The following is a 6,000-nucleotide window of genomic DNA, read 5'->3' as shown; positions in this document are numbered from 1 at the left end:
ATCAAGAAGATGTGGTATGTATATATACAGTGGAATATTACTTAGCTATAAAAAATGAAAATTTAGCATTTGCAGCAACACAGATGGACCTAGAGAGTATTATGCTTAGTGAAATAAGTAAAAGGAAAACATAAAAAATGCTTTCCTTCATTACTACTGAGAAAACAGTTGACTGTTGGTTAGAGGTCAGTCTAACTGCCAGTCTTTGAAGGTCTTTTTTACTCTTAGAATTTTTCTCTTCACTTTTGTTATTTTTTGTAATTTTACTGTCATGAATCTAGTTGCAAATTTTTGGTTTTTTAATTTATTTCTTCGATTTTATTTGACATACAGCATAATGACCTGACATTCATGTATGATGCAAAATGATTACCATAATGTTTAGTCCATCACTTCAAACAGTGACAAGTTTTTCACTTTGTGATAACTTTTAGTATCTACTTTGTCAGCAATCTATTTTTATTTATTAGCATGGGGTTTCTTGATCTCTTTGATCCATAGATGAATGCATTTCTTCAGTTCTGGAAAATTCTCAGCCGTTTTCTTTCCAACCATTTCTTCTACCTTATCCTCTCTTTCTAGGACTCAATCAGATGCATGTTAGCTCTCTCACTATACCCTCCTTGTGTCTTACTCTGTTTAAAATTTTTTTCTACTCCATGTTTCATGCTTGATGGTTTATTCTAATTTATTTTTAGCATATATTTATATCTTATAATTTACATGTAAAACTAGGTAGTTTTATAACTAAAATATATCTAATTAATGAGTTCATTAATTCTCCCTATATTTTATCCAAATCTGCTGTTAAACTCATTCACTGATTTTTTTTTTTTAATCTTCTCTCTAAACTTGCCTCTCTTGCTCTGCTCTCAGCTCTAGTATTTTGAGTGCTGGCTCTAATGCAAGCTCAGGGATTGACAGGGTCTAATTGAGAGTCAGTTGGTTAGAAAACAGGAGCCATAAACCGAGGCTCATCTTTTCTGAAGAGAAATATAATTGTGCTCTATAGTGTGCAGGAGGGTTGGTGGGGGAGGACAGAGCTGAGTGAAGGAAGGAAAAGGCTGTACATTACTGGTGGCGTTGACATCAAGGTGAGTGGGTGTTGCGCTGTAGCTGCCACAGAGCAGCGTTTGGCCGAAGGTTATGTTAATAAAGATACTGTCTCTAGAATAGGGAGCTTCTCTACACCAATCATTCAGCTAATCTTTGTTGTGTGTCGGATGTTTTATACAGTATTTTTGCATCTAGGAAACCTCAGTGAACTAGAAACAAACTGTGCTGGCTTCATGGAGCATATGGTCTATTGGTAAGGGGCAGAGTGTATACTATGAGCAGAATAAATGAAGGAAATGTTTATGTCAGAAGTTGGTAAATGCTTTAAAGAAGGTGATTCTGAGTCTAAGTGTGTGGGAAGAGGGAAGATGGCTGTTGTGATCAGTGTGGGATTCACTGAGAAGGGGACCTTTGAGAATACATCCAAGGACCTGATTCATCCAAGAGGGATGTCTGGGGGATGTTCTTTCCAGACAGGTAGGATCTTCAGCGCAAATGTATTTGCACTAGAGGAATGTGCCTGTGTCCATTCCCTGCATTTTTAACACTGGTTATTTTAATATTTGTTTACAACAGCTCTATTCATTTCTTTTTCCAGTTTACTATGACAAATTTGATAGTTTTCTATAGTATAATCTGTTTCCTATGATATGCCTGTTTTCTGCAGTATTTTCAAGTTTGTCATTTATTTCTTTAAGCCTGGTAACGAAGGTGGTGTTTTAGCCTGTTTGAGGAGAGTGCATGTCTGAGGAGAGTGGAGCTGTGTTTCTGCTTTTCTGCTTCCTTTTGTTTCTTCTAGGTCTCACCGTGGAGTGGTGCTTCTTTCTGTGCCTGCTGGCCTCCTTTGCCTTTGTAAAGTTGCTGGTAGGGAGAAGCAGAGTCTGGCACAGGTGCTCCTGCCCCGGAAGAAGCTTGGGCTTCACTCCATCAGACTTCAGTCACTCCCACTTGGGTGTCGCCTTAAACCATTTTCACAGTTTGAGATTGCTTAGCCAGCTTCCCAGGTGTCTCAGTGGTAAAGAATACGTCTGCCACTTCAGGAGACATGGGTATGATTCCTGGATCAGGAAGATCCCCTGGAGAAGGAAATGGCAAGCCACTCCAGTGTTCTTGCCTGGAAAATTCCATGGACAGGGGAGCCTGGAAGGCTACAGTCCACAGAGTTGTAAAGAGTCGGACGTGACTGAGCAACAAACAGCCAGCTCAGGTTGTGAGTTCCTGGATGTCAGTCTTCCTGAGGCAGTCCGGGTCCCAAAGGCCCCCAGTTTAGGGGAAAGAGAGAGAGGTTTCCACTAACTTTGCTCTGACATTGAAAATACAGCTTTTTATCTCTCTTCTTTTTTTTTTTTTAATAAAAGCTTTTTGAAACCCCAACTTAAAGTGAGCACCTCGCCTGGGCTTTGTGCGCTGACCTTTGCGGCCCCTCTCCTCATGTAGCCCGTGAGCAGAAGCCTGAGTCAACATTAACCGGAAATGCTTGCAGGCATAAGCACTTCCAAAATTCTACTTATCTCTCTGCTTTCTCCAAAAATTGGCCTGGGGACTCCTGACTGCCGTTTGGGCCCCTCAGACCTTTTCAGGAGATGTTGGCAGTTTTGAAACCAATGTGTGCAGGGTGTGTGTGTGCAGCGGGGAGTGATCTGAATGATGTAGCTGCTGTGAGTGGAAACTGGAAGCTCAGTGATGTTGTTTTTAGTCTCTCATATCCTTAAACGTGTCCAAGTTGGCATGGGGTCCCCAGAACATAGAGGAATTTGGGTGCTTAAATGCTTGGAAGTGCTGTACACATGGCCGTGGACCAGCACAAGGGAAAATGCACTTTGTTTAGACTTCTTACCTAATTCCAGCTGTTCAAGAATATGGTTCAAATCTTTACTAGACAACTGCTTGCATGTCTCAAGGGTCTATGACTTCCACAAGTCTTAATACAAGAAGCTGAGCGTATATGGTCTTTTTAAGTGTTAACATATTTACTGGAGAGAAAATAGATGCATCTGTGCAAATGATCAGGCTTAAGAATAGAAGCCTTTAAAGACACACGATTGAGAAATCAACAGTTGCTCTTATTTATTAGGAATACAAGCCATTTTACATTTTAAAAATATCAGTTTTCTCATACATACTTATATGCAAACTTAATGAAATAGAATATTTTCATTAAAATGTTTAAAAATAGCCATGTTATTGAAATTCAGACTATTGTGAAGACTAAAAAAAAATATAACCCAAATTATAAAGCATTTGTTTTGAGGACATAAGTGTACTCATTGTCCTATGTTTATCATATTGTAAAGTTTAAAATCCTTGTGAAAATTGCCAGTGTCAACTTTCCTACTGATGCGGCCCACAGATTTCAAAATCCAGTCTTTATTCTGTTTTATAGTACATTTTGAAGGGCAAAGTCCATCACAGGAAAAAGTATTTTCTTTTTCTTACTTATACAACACATGTGTTCATGCCATTCAGTTTGAGACTATAAACAGTGAGTTGATTGGGCTTCCCAGATGGTACAGTGTTAAAGAATCTGTTTGCCAATGCAGGAGGCACAAGGGAAATGGGTTTGATCCCTGGGTTAGGAAGAGCCCTTGGAGTAGAAAATGGCAAGCTGCTCCAGGATTCTTGCCTGAAAAGTTTCATGAACTGAGGAGCCTGGTGGGCTACAGTACATGGGGTTGCAAAGAGTAGGATAAGACAGCACAGCAGCAGGGTGAGTTGATTGTTTTCCATTTTTTAAAAAGTGAGATAATAATGGCCTTATGTACATATCAGAGAAAAGTTATTTCTTTCTCTGCGGGTTCCAGCAGCGATGATGAAGTCAGAGCTGGGCCCTGAATGCAGGTTGTGGGGTCTTTCCAGGGCCCAAGGCCGTGGTGTGAAATGTCTGGGGCTTCCTTTCTTGTGCAAGAAGCCAGGTGGGCTCAGCCCTTCCTGACTCCATGTCCTCTAGATGACCTACCTCAAGTTCCAGATGACCCTTGAGTCGCTGACGCAGATCATGATTTTTGCACATTTACTCAGAAATTGAAATCTAGAGGGGAACGCATAGAGTCAATGAGGCAGAGTGAGGGAGGGGCAGTGTGGCCCAAGGGTGGGGGCCTGGGATTGAACATTGATTCACCACTTAACACAAATGCTGTCTCAGTTTCCTGCCTCAGTTTCCTCACTTGTCAGGGAAGAATAAGGACTGTTTTCACCTCATGGACTGACTCTGAGGGAAAAATGAGATCATTAAGTGGAAGGAATTAAGTCATTGGAATATATAAAAAGTGCTCAATAAATGTTTGATATTAATATTCAGACACGAGATATGTTTTGCACAGATTTGGTTAACTCACCTAGGGAGACTAATATTCTTGAGAGAGAGTTTTGAATGTAGTTCAGAAATAATTAAATGCCTTCCTTGATTGAAATAGAAGGGCAATTAAGACAATGAAGCATTTTTCTCTGTGTTATCTAGGACATATTTTTCTCATTTTCCTCTTGTAATGGGAAAATTTGAAACTCTCAGAGTGGTCACAAATTACTCATCCTAAGGTTAATTGTTCCCCAACAAATACATTTCAAGTAGGGAAGGTGGGTGAGTTTCCACAGGTTTCAGAATCCAGTTTTGGGCAGCACCAAGTCTGAGACTCGCATAGCTATGGGTTTCTGGTGTGGTCAGCATAGGATTTTGAAATAGTTTTTTTAAACTCTTGAGGTCTCAGGCTCCCCGACTATAATTAGGGGTAAAAGTATGAAACTGCAGTGATGGTATAGGCATGGTGATAGGCTATCAATGTGCTATTACATTGTAGCTGAGCTACCACTGAAAGCTGACTTTGCAGTGTGTTCCAAGGGCTTATTTATTATAAGAGGGAGCAAATTGTTCACATAAAATGAACCAATCAAGCAAGTTCTGTTTACTTCTTACAAGCAAACTGTCTCCCAAATGTTGTCTCTGGTTACCTGGGATGGGGTACAAACAACCCAGATATGTGTCTAGGAATACGGTGATGGGATGGAGAGAGGGGACAGAGATGGGTTAGAAAATCACAGCTGTTGCACTCATTAATCCCCATGCACATGATTTTCTATTTAATGGTGTCTTATTTGTTTCACTAACATGTGGAAGTCTTTGTGACAGATGAATAACCCACAGTCCCAGTTTTCAAAGGAATGTAGGGCAGAAGAGGAATTTATGTGGTTGGGTATGATATCTGTTGGTTTAAAACACCAGGAGCAGGACTTCCCCAACAGTCGAGTGGTTAAGACTCCACCTTCCGCTGCAGGGGGCACGAGTTCAATCCCTGGTTGGGGAACTAAGGAACCGCATGCCATGAGATGTGGCCAAAAATTAAAAAAAGCAAAACCTAAGGAGCTTCCAGGGTGAATCAGAAACTGGCCGCTGTACACGGAGGGCAAGGAGAGACTGAATAAAGAGGCAGACCACTCCAGACTGGCAGGTGGCAGGTTTGATAACCAGGAGAACTTAATGTGAGTCTTGTCTAGGGTGGCTACAAGATGAGCAGATCTCTGCACCTGCCTGTCGAAATCTTAAAAGTTTGGGTGGAAACCTTAATGGGATTCAGTCACCTATCCCATCCATGTGGTCTCAACAACACACTGCTGACTCAAGGCCATGTCCTTGAAGACAGTTCCCACTGTGGGAACGGAGGGCAAATGTTTCAAGGACCAGCGAGTGGGTGAGGAGCCTCTGATTGCCCTGGTTCAGCTCGAGGGTCAGCAGGTGGTCACATCCTCTGCATGACCTCCTCTAAAAATGTCAGAGTAGGCTAACACCGACACAACCCTAAAATCCCTTATGAGTTGACATAAGAGAAGGTTATTCTTGCTTGTACTAAAGTGTATTTCCTCAGGCAGTTTTAGAAACCCAGATTCCTTTCATCCTAGAGCAGGGGTCAGCAAACTTGGCTCATGGGTCAAATACTGTTTCTGTCATATTTT

This window comes from Cervus elaphus, chromosome 9, assembly GCF_910594005.1.
Source record: "Cervus elaphus chromosome 9, mCerEla1.1, whole genome shotgun sequence".
Classification (NCBI taxonomy): Eukaryota; Metazoa; Chordata; class Mammalia; order Artiodactyla; family Cervidae; genus Cervus; species Cervus elaphus.
The sequence above is the reverse complement of the archived record's forward strand: the minus strand, read 5'-3'. Positions refer to the sequence as shown.